Source organism: Pezoporus wallicus, unplaced genomic scaffold (assembly GCF_028554395.1).
Source record: "Pezoporus wallicus isolate ANWC-B61680 ecotype Strahan unplaced genomic scaffold, APGP_CSIRO_Pwel_v1 contig_6520, whole genome shotgun sequence".
In the NCBI taxonomy this organism is placed as follows: Eukaryota; Metazoa; Chordata; class Aves; order Psittaciformes; family Psittacidae; genus Pezoporus; species Pezoporus wallicus.
The window spans coordinates 1,854,730-1,873,239 of record NW_026636887.1 but is presented as its reverse complement, the minus strand read 5'-3'; the positions used below and the strand labels follow the sequence as shown (position 1 = coordinate 1,873,239).

The following is an 18,510-nucleotide window of genomic DNA, read 5'->3' as shown; positions in this document are numbered from 1 at the left end:
TGAGAATATGCTAGATATTATATGGCATTTTGTTAAATGAAAAAAAACCTGTCTTCTAGATATTTTCTTATTTAATCAATACCATAGGAAATATGGGGCTCACCTTCACCTAGACTGGAAATGAGGTATGATTTTTCCTCTTTTTTAAGAAAATCTTTATAGCATAGATGTTATTTTAGTTTCACATAGACACAGGGGGAATAAAAAACAACTCAGGAAAGACTGGGCAAGTTGAGTCAGTCAGTCTGTCTCAGGTAGTTCTGTTCCTGGCAAAGTTGGCTGTACTTTGCCTTAAATAACTTCAGAGTCATTAATGAACCACACCTGTAAATACTGACTATTTCTGCAAACCAGATCCCAGGCTCCCAACTGAAGATTAGCAAATGAAAATCATGCAGTTAGTGGCCACCTGTAAGAACATTAACTGTAGGTGATTTGCCTGGTATTATGCAGAATTCTATGGCAACCAGCAAGGCTAAAATCTTATTGAGGTCAAGACTTCATCTATTTCAGAAATTCTGGAAATTACTCTTTTTAAGTCTACTGCCTTCTGAATTATTATTATTATTATTATTATTGTTATTATTATTTCATTATTATACGGGAGGCAAGTCTCTGTCAAAAAGACAGCATGTTAAAATCTTTCTATTCTTCTTTTATTTGAAAGGATGTGGCAGCCTCAGCAGACACTCATTGCCTCTTTGACTGCTGCAAGTTCTTTTATCTTTCCATCCTTCTTGACACCCACGCTGCCTGACCTCCTGTATCTCAACCTCCTCAGTCATTTGCTGATGTTAACTCTGGCAAACAGAAATACTGAAGTGAGATAACTGTGTTCAGACTTTTTCATTCTATCCATGAAATCAGCAAAATCTGACTTCCTTCCAAAGGCTGAAAAGTTTTTGTGTATTTTTGTTGTTGTTTGATGATAAATGTTTCCATCTGTCTTATAATTTTCTTTACTTTGCCAGATTTTTTTTTCTCCCTCATGAGGACTGTCTTCTTCCTACACCATTTTCTCACTCAGTATTCCTTTGGGATTATTACTTTTTACTACTATGCTGTCACAGTTTTCCTCTGATGATTTCTCCAACCACTGTATTTTTTTTCTGCCAATAAATGGTATATCACATGGATTTCCTTAGTATGGATCTTCTTTAGTTGCTTGAAAGACACACAGTGTGGTTGGAATGTAGCGTATTATAATCCAGTTACCTGGGTAAGTCCATACCTTGTACGCAGTTTCAAAGGCTGTTTTGTTATATCTCAGATTAATTTCAAAGAATTGAACAAATACAGTGAAAATAGTTTGTGTTCCTGAATCTACTATAATTTACTCTTGGGCACCTCCAGTATACAAAACGTACTTCCACAAGGATAGGAGAGAGAAATTACTTCCAAACCATTGCTCTGGCTGTTAAGATATTTTATATATCTTCACACACTATCCACTAAATATTTTCTTTATTTTTATTCCCATGTTTGTCTACACAAAAATACTTTCTTACCACATGATTAGATTATATTTATTCCACAACAGTAAATTTTCCTTTTGTAATTCTCAGTCTGCATTGAAGCTAAGGGAAAGGAAGCCTCATCAAAACAAAGAAAGCTAATATGGCTAACTGCCATAACTAACATAAAATGTAGTACTGATTCTTCTCCCAAAGAAATTCTTTGAGGGTCTTTTTGTAACACTTTCAGTAGACTAAATATTTTTGTAGACCTGTCTGCCTTGTTGCCATGGCAGTCAATTTTAAATCCTTCTTTGCAAGGTTTCTTGTTTAAAGTAGGAACTGCCCAGGAAAACAGATAAGAAAAATAATTACCAAGTAATAGAAAGATCTAAGAGGTTCTTGGTCATCTTTCCATCTGTCTATGGATAGGCCATGAAAATGTCAGAAAACAGCTTCAAAGACTCAGGAGCTGAAAGTTCACCACAATATCTAATAGAAGAAATAAATATGATTAAAAAGAACAAAAGGGGTTCAAGATACTGTCTTACATCAGCAGTGGGAAAATAAGAATGAGTAATTGGATTTCTGAGAAAGGGAAGAAATCAAAGTCCAAGCTTGAAAAATCAACGTAACATGTCTTCTTTAACAGGGCACATTAATTTATTGATACTGGTTGAACAATCAGCATGCTTTAATATTGCCTTTGGGATTTATTCACAATCTCTCTTAATGGGGATATGTTTCTAGCATAAACTCCTCCAGGAGAAGAGAAATGGAAGAAATCTTACTTTTCCAGGCCTGATGTTGTTTAGACCCCAGCAGCATCAGTCTAAAAGCGATCCGGTCAAAAGGGTGAGAGCAAGTGCTGAGGTGACCTGTACTGGTGCCCAAGGGAAGCAGTCTTCAGGACTCTCCTGACTTTCAGAGGGCATGTGATTTCTGAGCAGAAATGCTAATGTTGTCTCAAATTGTTATACAGATAGTTATCCAGAGCAATTAGGCTGTTGGTCCATTTCACACAGGATTTCCAGTGTTTTTGTTTGTCCAGCTCCATCTCGAACAAGAAGGTGACTTTTTAATGAAGGTCAAGGATAGAGTGATGGGAACCCAGCAGCCTCAGCTTTTGGTGGCTGAGTAGTAACACATGCTCTATTGAGCTGTGGAGTCATTCGGGTTTACCACAATTCTTTGTCCCATTGCCGACATCAGAGTTTGTTGAACTTCTTCTCAGACTGTCAGCCTTTATGGGATTTGTTTCCTCTGGCTAATAAGTCCTTTCGAGTAAGCTGGAGTGGATTTTATGGATTATTGTGAAATTGTCTGGCTATAAATACAAGAATTTGAATAATGTAACTACCACATCTCCTCTTTGCTGTAGGGAAGGTTTTATATTGATGCACAAGATTTTTACCATGGTACAGAACTGTGGCCTGCTGAGTATTGAACTCTCCACATGAAACCTGCAGGAGGCCAGGATGACAGGAGTCAGGACATCCTTCAGCATATTGTAAAATTGGGGGAAAGACCAAACATCACTGGATAAACAGAATTGAAGAGTGACCTCCACTGAATCTGCCAAATAGGTGATCAACTGCTGTTTGCTTTCTGGAATAGAAGGAAGCTGGAAAAATTCTGGGTTTTATATTGCAAGAGGAAGCCAGACAACTAATGGAGAAAGCTGTGGATGTCCTGACATTAACACAGGTTAGGAGTTAGCAGTTATCACTAAGCAGTATGCCTCTCTTAGCCTAGAAATACTGCAAGGAAGAGTCACTTCTGGATATGCAAGCAGTTGTGGGAAATAGTAAGAAAGAAGTTCTGAGATATTTCAGCTCTTTTTCTGTGAGTGATCTGTCTCATGTTGTTTTGGAAACCAGACTGACTGTTTTCAGTTTTTTACTGCTATAGAAGCTGAATATGATGTCTAAATTTGATTTCTGTCTCAATTCTTTGTATTACTGCAATTCAGAAAGGTCTGGAAAATGCTGGAATATTCATCCTGAGATACATGCGAGCAGACTGAAGCTGTGATCTCAACTATGTTATTATTTCCAAGAACTTGTGGAAGCTGGGTGAGGAGCTGGAAGGCAGGAAAACAGCAGAAGTTTAATGAGAAGGAAGGAGTAAGAGACAAAGAAAAAAAAAAAACAACAAACAAACAACAAAAAAAAATCCAGCAGGGGTTATGGCTAAGCTACTGATAAGCTTAACTTCTATCCAAGAAAGAATTCTGTAGTGAATAAACACAAAGTTGTAAGAAGCTGGAAGATAGCAAGGAAATGAGTAGCAGCTAATATAGATTTGTCAAGAATAAACCATGTCAAACCAATATAATTGCTTATGGCAGGGTAACAGTGATCTGAATTAGACAGAAGAGTGGATGTTGTGTATATTTTAGGAAGCCTTTGTAACAGTCTCACGGACATTTTTCTAAGCTGGCAGGAGATACATTGTTAAGGTGAAAATAATCATCAAATAGGTGCAAAACTACTTGGAAAACATGCTCAGTGAATTGATATTAATGGCTCATCAGAACAGAAGGCGCAGGGATCCACATAAATCTGTCTTTGTGCTATTTGGAGGTTTCATTAACATCCTGGATGATGGCAGATAGAATTATACTTATTGGACTGAGGCAGACATGAAGTTGGGAGGGAGTGCAGACATTTTAGAAGGCATGGTTAGAATGAAAATGATCCTGACAAATTGAAGACATGCTCTGATCAAGCTGCTTTCTTCTAGGTAAAGTGAGAGCTTTCAGCAGATGGAACTGGCTGGTCAAAAGCCAGTCGTCAAGTGCTAAGTAGTTTGTTTTTGGAGCTAGCTGGATGATGCTGAAAATTTTTTCTTAGATGCTCAGTGACAGAAGCCCCTTTCTTTTGCTGTGCTGAGTCACGTCTGCTGCCACTTCAATTGTTACATTAATGACTAGTGTGTGTAAGTGCATTTGATGAAGGCATCCTGTGTATGGCCTTGCACCTTGCAACACAAGCTTTAGGAAGGAATTTGTTTTGCTTTGAGATTAGATTTAGGGCATTATTCTTTTACGATGCCGACGATTACCCTGTCTTGTTTCTAAGCAGAAAGTTTTTTGAGATTAAACTGCATGGTGCAGTGATTCAAAGAGAGAACCAGGATAACTTTCCTGGCTAGTTGTAGCTAACTCTGCTGTTGTGGGTCCAGAAGTGCTTGTGTGCTTTGATGGAAGTGATTCCCAGCTGAACTTCAGTCTTACGCTTTTCAGATCCTACAGTGCAGTTTAGGTACCTTGTGTTCTCCCTATACTCACTAGACAGATACTCAGAAGGTACTTTTCTATATTTAATCCAGCTAAGTCTGGTATGCAAACTTTTGTGTTTTTTGAAGTTATCATGAACATACTTCAAAATCAAAATTGGTACAGTTTTCAGCTTAGGTTGGTTTATATACTTCTGTTCATGTCCTTGCAATTTAAAAGGGAATGGAGGCGTTTTTCACTCTTTCTTTTAAAATCTCTAAGGAAATACTTTATTGGAATGTAATAGTAACTATCAGAATGAGATCACTTGAACTTGTAAATAAATCCAATTTGATACACGTTGGTGAAATGCAGATCTGTGCAAGCTAGCTTGATTTGGTTTTAACTCTTCCTGTTTATTTCCTATGTATAAGCACTTACAGTGACAGCCTCTGTTGTGTGAATGCCATTAATTCATGTTGTTTTTATTCCTGTGAAACAAGCCTTGCATTGGCATACGTAGCATGCAGTTGCTATTTGAATTCAGCCGGATGTACATTCCAGCATAGTCCATAGGGAAGATTTCTTCTTTTACTTGTTTTTCTGTGGTTAACTTCAGTAGCTTTGTTACACTGAAGGGTAATGACAGCATGATTTGAATTTAATTTCCTCTAATGCCAGTAACTAGTGATCAATTCAATAGATTGTTAAAACTGTTAGGTGGCTGCAATCATCCTGTTCTCATCTGGACAGTGACAGCATTGGCTTTTCATAGCATAAGCAATTTGCCATGAGAACAGAGTAATCTGGTTTTGATGTTAGCACCTTTGTTAAGAACCTAAATGCCTTGAATTTCCTCTCTGGCTAGCAGAGCGAGAGAGGTGCTTCTGGAGTGTGGCTGCACCTATTGACCTCTGAACGTCTGGAGATGTATTTATTTCTGTCTTCATTGCCTAAAATGAGGTGGGGATAAGTCAGGACAGCAGGGTTGTAGCCTTTATTGTGCAGCTCCTTCTAGCGGTGCAGCTAAGAGATGCTGGGTCTTTGAATGTTGTCCTGAAGTGGGAGATAAGGTCAGTGGAAGAGACGGAACATCAAAGGCGCATTTTGTAGACCCTAACTTAGGTCACGTATGAAGTGAAAAAAGCTACAATCAAAATCAAGCTTCACCTAGTTTTACTGCCTCATGTAACAGGCAGTCTGATTTAATCACGCTTTTTTACTGAATGTGGGTGGGAGGAGACAGGGAGCAAGACCAGAGCTTTTCCCAATTAATAAACATGTAAACACTTTTCTTCTTGAAAAATTGACCAAAAAAGTAAGAATCTCCAAGTTCTGTCCACAAAGACTCAAGCTTAGATACTGAGTGAGTAGCTCAAGAGAGGACACCGGAGCAGGGGGCAGCTCAGCATCCAGGAGCCTCAACTCAGAGCGGCAAGAGCCACCGAGGAAGCCTCAGGTCCTCGGCAGGACCTGCCCAGGAGCCGGCAGCTCAGCTGACGAGAGCGAGCAGCTGACTCACAGGGGGCGGAGCCAGGAGCAGCGGCACCAGCCATGAGTGGGTGAAAACCTGCCCCAGGGAGCGCGAGCGATTTAGCACAGCGCGGCGGTTCGCGCGGGCAGGCGACTCGCCTCATAACCAGGGCCTGCTCTGGGAGCTCTGCTCTGGCTGCCCCGGCGGTGGCAGCGTAGGCACCCAGACAGAGCCGATGAGAGGGGAGAGGCTGCAGTGCAGAGCTCGGGGTGTAGGGAGTGCCTGCGCTGGTCTCCTGAGAGGAGGGTGCACAATGGGCAGGGCTGCACTCGGTGCTCCCTGGTGGAGGCCCTCCTGCAGCAGGTGGCTGAGCTGCGGACCGCTGTCAATAGGCTTCAAGAAGTCACGGAAGATGAGAAGAAGCAGGACTGCTTGCTCCAGGCCCAAACTGTGCAGGGGCCTCAAGCGTCCCCCTGTAGCTCATGGAGGGAAGAAGGAGGCCGCTAACACAAGGAAGCTAGGAAATAGTAACAAAAAAAAAAAACTAACAAAAAAAGGAGGAATAGGACATTAAAAGCAAGGGGCTTTCTCCTCAATCTGTTTTCCCCACGCAGAACTGCTTTGCTGTCCTGCAGGGGGTGATGAGGAAACACACTTGCACCATGAACAACCAGCTGGTGCACTGGTAAAGATCTCTACTGGTGCTGGCAGGAAAAAGCAGCAGGTCATAGTGGTAGGGGACTCTACTTTGAAAGGCACTGAGGCACCCACTTGTCGGCCTGACCCAGTCTCAAGGGAGGTGTGTTGCCTGCCAGGGTCTTGGATCAGGGATGTTGCAGAGAGGCTGTCTGCTCTAGTAAGTCCCACGGAGTATTACCCACTTCTAGTGATCCATGTGGGTGCTAGTGATATAGATAGCAGTAGCCCGGAGAACATAAAGGACTGCAAAGCCCTGGGAGAGGTGGTTAGGGGCTCTGGGGCTCAGATAGTCTTCTCAACAATTCTCCAGGATATAGGGGAGGACCTTAAAAAGGCTAGGAGGATTGGCCAGGTTAATAAATGGTTAGAATGGTGGTGCCATAGTCAGGGGTTTGGGTATCTAGAACATGGGACTCAATTTAGTAGGCCAGGTCTAGTGGAGGCTGGTGGAGCTCATCTGAGAATGAAAGGGAAGAGCACTTCTGGTAGGAGGCTTGCCAGACTGGTCAAAGGATACTTTAAACTAGAAGTGTTGTGGGAGGGGGGCATCATTCCATCCCAACACACCCAGTCGGTTGCCAGCACCTATAATAAATGCTTGGAGCAAGGTAGAGATATTCCAGCCGCTCCAGCCAATGAGCCACCTTCATTTGGAGCTCAGCTCAGATGCCTCTATACAAATGCCCGTAGTATGGGCAACAAACAAGAGGAATTAGGGATGTGTGCACATCTATGGAGGTATGATATAATAGGCATCACAGAAACATGGTGGAATGGCTCCTATGACTGGAGTGTTGGAATGGAAAGTTACAGGCTCTTTAGGAAAGACAGGCCTGGCAGGCGGGGAGGGGAGTTGCCCTAAAGGGGCTGTTAGGGATAGGCTGGAGAGTATGGAACTCTGTCTGGGGACAGGTGAGCAGTCCACAGAGAGTTTGTTGGTCAGGGTTAAAGGGAGAACAGTGGTGGGGGACATTACTGTGGGGATCTGTTACAGACCACCTGACCAAGAGGACTCTGGATGAAGCACTCTACAGACAGATAAGAACAGCCTCATGCTTGCAGGCCCTTGTTCTCATGAGTGACTTCAACCACTCTGACATCTCTTGGAAGGACGGTACAGTCTGGCACAAGCAATCCAGGAGGTTCCTTGATTGTGTGGAAGACAGCTTCCTTCTGCAAGTAATAGCGGAGCTGACAAGGTGAGGTGCCATGCTTGACCTCATGCTCACCAACAGGGAAGGGCTGGTTGGAAACGTGACACTAGGACAGCCTTGGTTACAGTGAGCATGAGATGGTTGAATTCTAGATTCTCAGGACAGTGAGAAGAGCATGCAGCAAGCTCACTGCCCTGGACTTCAAAAGAGCAGACTTTGGCCTCTTCAGGAACCTGCTTAGTAAGGTGTCATGGGAAATAGCCCTAGAGGGCAGGGAGGCCCAAGACTGTTGGTTGATATTAAAGAGTCACCTACTACAAGCTCAGGAGTGTTGCATCCCAACTAGAAGGAAGTGCAGCAGGAGGGCCAGGAGACCTCCTTGGATGGATAAGGAGCTGCTGAGGAAAATTAGAAGGAAAAAAGAGGCTTGTAAAAGGTGAAAGGAAGGCCAGGTGGCCTCTGAAGAGTACAGGGATGTTGTCTGGGAAGCTAGGGACCAGGTTAGGAAAGCTAAGGCTCAGCTGGAATTAAACTTGGCTAGGGATGTGAAAGATAACAGGAAGGGATTCTATAGGTACATTGAAAATAAAAGACAGACTAGGGACAACATGGGCCTTCTCTGGAAGCTGTCAGGAGAACTGGCTACACAGGATTTGGAGAAGGCTGAGGTTCTGAATGACTTCTTTGCCTCAGTCTTCACTGCCAAAGGCTCTGACCACACCACCCAAGTCTTGGAAGGCAGATGCAGGGACTGTGAGAATTAAGACCTGGCGCCCACTGTAGGAGAGGAACTGGCTCGAGACCATCTTAAAAATCTGAACGTGCACAAGTCCATGGGTCCTGATGAGATCCATCTGCGGGTCCTGAAGGAGCTGGTGAATGAAGTTGCGAAGCCACTGGCCATCATATTTGAGAAATCATGGCAGTCAGGTGAAGTTCCCGACGACTGGAAAAAGGGAAATATAACCCCCATTTTCAAGAAGGGGAAAATGGATGACCCAGGGAACTACAAACCTGTCAGTCTCACCTCTGTGCCTGGCAAAATCTTGGAGCAGATTCTCCTGGAAGGCATGCTAAGGCACATGAAAATCAACAAGGTGCTTGGTGACAGCCAGCATGGCTTCACTTCACAAACAGCCTGCCTGACCAATTTGGTGGCCTTCTATGATGGGGCTATGGAACTGATAGACAGGGGTATAGCAGTTGATGTCATCTATGTGGCCTTGTGCAAAGCGTTTGACACTGTCCCGCATGACATCCTTGTCTCTAAATTCGGGAGGCATCAATTTGATAGGTGGAGCACTCCATGGATAAAGAACTGGCTGCATGCAAAGAGTTGTGGTCAGTGATTGCAGGTCAAGGTCCTGCACCTGGGTTGGAGCAATCCCAGGCACAGCTACAGGTTGGGCAGAGAAGAGATTCAGAGCAGCCCTGTGGAGAAGGACTTGAGGGTGTTGGTAGATGAGAAAGTGAACATGGGCCAGCAGTGTGCACTTGCAGGCCAGAAAGCCAACCATGTCCTGGGCTGCATCAAAAGGAGTGTGACCAGCAGGTCGAAGGAGGTGATCCTGCCTCTCTACTCTGTTCTTGTGAGACCTCACCTGGAGTATTGTGTGCAGTCCTGGTGTCCTCAACATAAAAAGGACATGGAACTGTTGGAACAAGTCCAGAGGAGGGCCACGAGGATGATCAGGGGACTGGAGCACCTCCTGCATGAAGACAGGCTGAGAAAGTTGGGGCTGTTCAGGCTGGAGAAGAGAAGGCTGAGTGGAGACCTCATAGCAGCCTTCCAGTATCTGAAGGGGGCCTATAGGGATGCTGGGGATGGACTCTTCATTAGGGACTGTAGTGATAGGACAAGGGGTAATGGGTTCAAACTTAAGCAGGGGGAGTTTAGACTGGAAATAAGGAAGAAATTCTTTCCTGTTAGGGTGGTGAGGCACTGGAATGGGTTTCCCAAGGAAGCTGCGAATGCTCCATCTCTGGCGGTGCTCAAGCCCAGGTTGGACAGAGCCTTTGGTAACATGGTTTAGTGTGAGGTGTCCCTGCCCATGGCAGGGGGGTTGGAACTAGATGATCTTAAGGTCCTTTTCAACCCTAACTATTCTATGATTCTACTGGAGGACTGTGAAAACTTAAAAAAATCTGATACTGAAACCTGAAATTGAATGTATAATAAATAAAAGATCTGAACTGAATAGTAATATATAAAAATCTCTGTACCTTGGGGCAAATACACTGAAAGAAAATACACTAGCAGTACTAAGGTATTACAGTATCTATATGTTGAATTTAGAGTCATAGAATCATAGAATCACCTGGTTTGGAACAGACCTTTAAGATCATCAAGTCCAGTCATTCCCCAGCACTGCCAAGACCACCACTAAACCATGTCACTGAGGGCCTTGTGTTTGAACACTTCCAGGGACGGTGACTCCAGCACTGCCCTGGGCAGTCTGTTCTGCTGCCTGAGCACCATTTGGGGAAGGAGTTGTTCCTCATCTCCATCTAAACCTCCTCTTGTGCAGCTTGAGACTGTTTCCTCTTGTCCCATCCCTTGTTCCTTGGGAGCAGAGCCCAGCCACCTCAGGGTTCCATCCTCCTGTCAGGCAGTTGTAGAGAGTGATAAGGTCCTCCCTGAAGAAACAGATCATATAGGCAGACTTCGTTTTGTGTCACCTCTATGAAACCTTATAGCTTGCGTCTGACCTCCAGTGTTTCTTGTAGATAGGTCTATTCTTTGTTAGTTGGCAGAATAATTTATAAGCAAGGGAACTTTTTATTTATGCCAAAAACTGTTTCACTGTTAAAAAAATATCTTCATAATTTGTCATCTTAATTTGTCTGGCTTCAACTGTTAGCTTTCTATTTTTGTTATGCTCTTTTTATGCTAGATTACGCAGCACCTTAATTCCCAGTATTTACTCTCTGTGAATCCACTTACAACAACTGAGGCATCTTTCAATATGCTTTTTAATAAATTAACATTATTTAGCTCTTTACATCTCTTAGTGAAAAGCATGTTCTTCAGTGTTCTCATTTTCATGGTTTTGTGTGATTTCCTAAATTTTTCAAATATAAAAAAAATAAACCTGTATGCAGTGTTAATCATCATTTGTATGAGTGTCATACAGAGAGGGACATTAATTCATTATTGTTCTGCTTGTACATTCTGGGAAAGCACTGTCTCTTTCTTGCCATGAGGTTGTTGGAACAGATAGGAGAGGGTGCCCTATCATACCTGCTTATCTCAAACTCTCACATAGCATCTGTATTCTATAATACAGTATTTCCATACTTTTTTATCCCTTTTATTCCATGGGCCATAATGTTTGCTTTCAGTGATTCTACCTCTATAATTTTACATTTGGCTGTATCAAAGCACATTTATCATATCCAGGTAACCAAATGATCCTGATAACTTGTCAGACTGCCCTGTCCTCACTGTTACTTGTTTCTATCCATATTGTTAATTTTATTATACCTGTTTCTCCTTCATTGATTATGGTAGATCATGATCATCATTTCACTGGCAAGTATCTTTCTGACATGTCAGTTAATCAGTTTCCAGCCCATTTAGCATGTGCTTTATTGATATTACATAGTGCCAACTTTTTTATCAGTTATTCATTATTGAATGAATTGCTTTATAAAGTCTAAGCAAGGCAATTTTATTGGAAAAGTCTGTAACCTTATCAAATTCATGTTAGAATGATGAGAATTATTTTCTCTAAATCTATACTGCCTGTCATTTATGTTCTTTATTCTTTATCAGTTAGACTTTGTATCAGCTCACTTTTGTCTTGGTTGATGTAAGGATAACCCGTTGTGCTGCTTGTTCTATAAAACTAATGGCACAATAGGATGCTTCTGGAATTTCCCTGCTATTTCAAGATTTGTTAAAAATTAATGGGAGGGATGAGAGATGCTCTCAGTTATTTGGGTCTGTTGATTTGAATATAATTATCCCTGGCAGATGATGTCTGATATTCTTCTCAGTTACTAATTCTTGAGTAGTGATATCTGTGTTTGCCAAGTTACAATGTAAAATATGTAACGTTGCCAAAGCTTAAGCTTTGTGTTTGTAGTCATCCTAAAGTTGTGAATCCTTTAAGCATGCCCTATCTTATTTTCTAATGTGATAAAAATAATAAGTGGATATCAGAGACAATCTGTTACCAGAAAGGTTTGAAATCTTTATATTGTTAGAATTGCAGATATAATTATGAGAAACATTAAATATGGATGATTTTTTACACTTACAGTTTAAAAGATAAACCAGATTTTGTTCCCAGATTAAAATCAGGAAGCTGGTTCTGTACATGATTTTTTTAGACCTTTAAAAATGACCCTTTGGAATACTAAGATTTTAAAATATAAGAGGAAGAATTGTGCCTAGACGTATCTGTAATCCTTAAGTCAGATAAGTACTCCCTGAAAATTTCTTTGTCGCCAATGATTTCAGATGATACTGTTATTGGATTATCTAAAACTTGTAATTACTCTGGCAGCAACATTGGCCTAAATTGCCTTCTCTTTCTGCACAAGCTAGAAGATCTATCAGTGGAACTCCATTATAGTATGACTCCCTTTTACTGAAGTTAATGGTTATATATGTGTCTGACTTCAGTGACAGGAAAGTTAGCTGACAGCAAGTACACTTTGAAAAAAACCCTATGCCCAATATAAAGAGAAACTAGTACTGCAAATTTTAGAAATATCAGTATCACTGATTTATACATTAATATTTTCCTTGTTAGGCTGAGGTCATAATGTGATAATAATTATGTAAATGATCATTAGAAAACTTCATGACACAAAGTTCTTATAAATATTATTATTATTCCAGATATTAATATAAATAATATAAATATTATTATTATTATTCCAGACTATTATTATTCCAACAATTGTCAGGAGCGGCTGTTATTGTTAGATTTCTGCAAAAAGCGTGGTAGTGTAAGGAAGTTGTCTAGGAACCATCAGTTAATAGCAGTTGAATGTTCAGAAATTCCCACTGCAGCAAATGGACTGGATTGGGTTAGCACAGTAAGAATTAAGATAAGGATTTGGAAATAAAAGACACTTTTAAAAGGACAAGTGAAATGAAGTTTGCCTGGGAACTTAGATTGGTCTCACGGTCATCAAGCAACAAATAAACGTCAAGCCTTCTACTTTTTTTTTTTTTTTTTTACATAAAGCCAGATGAAAAGCAAACATTTTCCATCTAGGCTTCTTGTCTTTTGAATTCCCAGAGTCTCTGAAAAAAGCATTTCTTGGAATATGAAAGAAATATTTTTACCTTCCCAGTGATAGTAGCAGCTGTATAGTAGTTGGTATGAGCTATCTGAACTTTTAAGAGGACATATTCTAAATAGAAAAGTTAATTAAAACTTCCTTTCTGCACGATGTTACTGGTATAATGTTGTCAAAGGAACCTTTCCTGGTTGTTATTCATATAAAATTACAACCATTAATTATGGATTTGCTAGGGGTATCTTTATTTATTTATTTTTTAATTTTTGTGAATTGTCTTCCTTAAGGAAAGTCTCTTGATTGGAAAACAAGGTTCTGTGCTCTAGAACTGTATAATGGTATAGGGGGAAAGCAAATTAAGGCTGATGACTTTGCTTATTGATCATAGGAAACGGTTGGTTTTCTTTTTTAATTTGAAGGGCCTGATGCAGTTAGTGTTAGTTGAAATACCTAATGTGTCCAAGATACTCTAGTATGACACAGGGGTCTCACGTGTGGCACAGGACCTACAGAGACCTGGGACCTCCTAGATCAGGATCCAAAAGTTGAGAGGGTTACCCATAGGCATCCAAAATGGTACTAGCAATCTGTGTGATGAAAATCAAATTGAGTTAAAAAACTTGGGTATTTGCATGGACTCAGTTACAGGAGGGAGCTTTAAATCTAAAATGCAGTGTTTATGGGTAAACAGAGCTTATTCTGTATTTGATGTGAAATTCTCTTTTATATGATTAAATGTAGTAGTGAGAAGTCAGCAAGAAAAAGGTTAGTATTGGCTACTCTAGAAATTACCCTAGAATTTCTATAGCTGATTGTGACCTGACAAGTTCCATTGTCATTTATCTGCCAGTCTATACATATCTTGCCTTTATATTTTTGTGTTTCAAAGAGAACTCCAAAAACATTGTTAAAATCAGGATGCTTATGACACAGCTGACCTTATTTTCCCACTGTGAATCCAGCTTGTGTCATTTCATCAAATACTGATATAGAATTTAAATCTTTTAAAAATTTTAATAGGCTGTAATAATTATCTAGAATGGTATGAAGGTGTTTCACAGAACTGGTTTTCACAATAACGACAAATTAATTAGATGTCATTCACCTGTATAATATGAGAGAGCAATATTAATAATACTCATGAGGTAACTGATCTAAAGGCAATGTAGAACAATAGTATTACTTCATTAAATGATATTTAAATCAATTGAATTTGAGCTGTGGGAGCTTTTTTCTGAAGCATAGAGTGCTGTGCTCTCTTCCTGGTTTATTTTAGGTTTATTGCTATATTCTCACTGGCTTGGTGCTTTTGCCTTGTGTTCTGCCAGTATGGCAAAACAGAAGCATCTATTAGAAAAATGTGTAGTAATGGACTTTTTTTTTCCAAACTGCGTGCTCAGAGTTAGACATCTAAATTCATGCAGCAGAAGAGGAAGCTATAAATTCTTGATATCTTAAAAAGGAATCTCTCTCTCATCACCTGATCCCAGCCTATATTAGTACTTTCTATGCAACATTGTCCATTTTGCATTTAGGTTCTATCACTTTCTGAATTCATTATTTGACATTAAATCACAGTTTCTGAGAGTAACCTTTAAGCTCTTCTGAGCTACATAATCTTTCTCTATTCCCAAAGGTTTTTGTGATCCTTCAACATGTGCTTTGTGTGATTTTGATGAAGTGGGGTTCACACAGTCCCCTATGTCACTAATGAACGGAACCCAGTGCCAATTCCTCTGAGATCCCAGTTAATGCATTGCTCCCCATTTGGAAGCTGTACAGTTGCTACTTGTTTTGTGATCTGCCAGCCATTTTTTATGTCTGCTATGGTATTTTTACTAACACAGTAGTTCTTTAGTCAGCAGCTGTGCAGTGCCTGGTTTTGGTGCAGAGGCAGACACAGGGTTCCTTTCAGCTAATATAGCAAATCCTTTAGCTCCAGCTAATTCATTTGTAGTTATCAACTTCTTTTACCTGTGTGACCATTTGGAATGGTTTTTATAATACCTTATGAATAAATATCCTTCTTAATTTTTTCTGTAATTTTCTGGACCTGGAAACTGCATGAGTAGATTGGTAATTTTGAATGGGTTTCTGGTGATAGTTTATAAAATTAATAGAAACCAGAATAAAAAAATCCCATTTTTTTCTCCATTTCTATTTTAAGTAGAGAAGGTCAGGCTACCAGAAAATAGGAAGTTAGGAACTGCCTTGGGTAATTTTTCTTTTAGGCTGTCAAAACCTGTCTTTGAAGAACAGCCTGATGAAGAGATTGTGCTCAAAGAGAAGTTGTGCTTGCATGAGCACACAGTAGTTGAAAGACCAAGTTTCACTGCAGGTGCCATGGAAAACAGGGACATGTACTGCCAGGACACATTGATTCAGGTTCTTTTCGTGCTGTACATATGTATATATGTAGTCAGAATGTTCTTCAGGCAGTTAAAAACACATCAGAGTAGCACTCCTGTGACTTTTGCAGCAACCTGATTGAAGGATTCTTAACACGTGATGTGGAGCCGATTATCTCCGTTTCCATCCTTTGCGTTCCTGTGCAGAACTAATTTCTCAGTGCAGCTGTTGTGTAGATGTTGTACTACATACACGTTGAATACTCTGCATAGAAATATTCATTTGGTCTGTTGGGATGAATTATTCCTTTGGTCGTGTTGCAAGAATTCATAACTTCATCAAGGCACCCTGTTCAGCTTAAGCACGTTGTCTAATCAATTTTCTGAGATGCTGAAAACTAGTTATGTGCTGAATCAGCATCTCAGTATTTAGTTCATGTTGAGTATAGCCTATGAAGTAATAAACCAGTTTAAATCATCTTATATTGAAAACATCTTGTGGTGTTCTAGCTACTTCTAGACTATATGTCTAATATTGTTTTGTCCGTGTAGACTATTCTATGCTAATTTACTGTCTGAGGCAGAACACAAATTGCCTAGTGACACTGGTCAAAAAAAAGGCGTATATCTGTATAGGTACAATTACTGTAAGCAAAGATTTTTCATTTTTTAGCCTAACTCATACTCTGTGCATGGCTTTTCTTCTTCAGAAGGAGGTGTGATGTGATATAAAAATAACCTGGGTTTAAGTAAAACACTTAAAATGAGTGCATTGCATTGTAGTGATTGAGCCAGCAATACTTTTAATAATATGCTCTCATGCTGTTACCCTCTTGGATCTGAGGGATTTTCTAATGGAAACCATAATGTAAAATTCATTAGCTATCAGGAGCCCAGGTTCTGTATCTGCTTGAGCCAATGAATTAATTTTTGTTTCTGAAAATATTTCTAAAATGTTGTCTTATAATAATCCTACATATTATAATGGCTTTTAGATGAGAGTATCATAAATCTAACATACTTAAAGCATACAACTGGGTATGAATTAACATAGTCCTGTATAAAGGAATTAGTGTGTACAGATGAATTTTTACATCCTTGAGTGATATGCTGACTATATTTGCAAAAGGGTGAAAAGAGTACACATACGCTTGTATATCTGTCTGTCTTCCCATTTATGCACAGTGTTCCTTTAAAACTTCAGCTGGAACCGTATGTGTCTGTGTGGATATATGCATCCATGCAGATATGCATACCTCTCAGGTGTCATGAAGAAATGACTACAGAATGGGTGCAACTGCAGTTATTTCTCTGCATTTATAATTGCCTAGGAAAAATTTGTGGGAAGCTTTCGTTTCACACTGACAGATTTAGACTAATCTATTGCTATCACATGCAGCGCATAAAGCAAGAAAAATAATTAAAGCTTCTGTTCACCCAATTTAGTTGTCAAAATGCATCTGTGAGTTAGATTAAAAGGACTTGCCAAAGAACAATAAGATACTAATTTTACTAAAGGGCAGAGTGAAAAGTTTCACCTTTTCTGTGGACAAGCAAGATTAATTAAAATGATTTTAAGGCACTGGTCAGAAGCCTCAGGATAATGGGGTGAATGCTACAAGATTTTCTTTGTAACTTTCAGCAATTCGAGTTTTTCTGTATCAAAAGTCTGTGCTGTGACCAGGAAGTCAGAATCAACCTGAACATGAATGGAAGATGCTATTGACTGTTTTTTTCTCAGATCAGAACTCACCATGATTAGCTTTTCAAGTCTGATTTGAAATTGCCCTAGGACTGAACAAAAATCAGGATTTTCATTTGCTGGATGAGAGAATACAAGCAAGGAGAAAAACAGATGTTGCTTAGTTGTGTGCCATTTCAGCAGAGTTGGAGCTGTGTCTTACTGAAACCTTTCTAGTGTGGTTTAACCAGCTGACTCATAGCACAAGTAACATGAATCGTCATGTCTGTGCTGTAATACTGTGCTGTGTTGTTTTGTAGACTTTAACAGGTGCCTGCTCAGGATGGGGGGGGGACAGTTTGATAATCATAGAATGGTTCCTCTTAATGTCCATAGAAACATTACCTTTTAATTAAACTACTTCATGGGAAATGGCGCTACAAGTGTTTGGTCTTGGCAAGGACTATGTATTGCAATTATTAATTTGGTGCTGTAAATACAGCATCAACTGCCTGAGCTTCTTACTGAAATTTGGGAGTACTTGGATACCCAGCTTCATGTGTGCATGCCACATGAAGACATCCTGCTCTACAGACTACACACTACAGACTTGTCCTCCCTCTCCTTTTAGTTTCTATGTCTCTTAATGCTGAACTGAATTCCCATTGTGGTGCAGCATGAAGGGCATCTGGCAGCTCAGCTCCAGGTGCAAGAGGAGCTGCAAGACAAGTGATACTCAGTCTCTGGCAACAGTAAAACATGGCCACTGTATTGTGGTGCTGCCCCTCGTCTCATGATCTTCCTATTTTTCAGTGTTATGTTTACCAACATAAATCAGTTTGAACCAGTTCAAACCTGTTCAGATTTTTTCACGTGTTCTACCAAATCATGACTGGACTGACCAAAAAGTGAATCAGATCTGTTTCAGTCACAGTAATACCTAGATGCTAATTGCACTAAACATGTAGTGATTTTGACCTCTTGCCTGTGACTGTAACTGTTCATCTGTGGTGGAAACCTGGTCTGACCATGATATAAGATGAATACATACTCAGGTGGCTGATGGGTCATCTGCAGTGATCCTTTCAAATAATGTCAAAACTAGCTCAGGTAGTGTCTGTGAAAGTCTTAAGACAGTATTGACTGCAGTTGAACACCCTGTTAGGATCTGCAAAGGAGCCTGAAGCAGTAAGTGTCCAAATTGTATTAAAAAGCAGTTGGAGC

General features: G+C 40.2%; 1 protein-coding gene across 1 annotated transcript in view; it reads left to right on the top strand.

Annotated features, from left to right (window-relative positions):
* The window catches only part of NALCN (sodium leak channel, non-selective), a 232,873-nt gene that overhangs the window by 33,857 nt on the left and 180,506 nt on the right, over window positions 1–18,510 (top strand). The window lies entirely within an intron of this gene.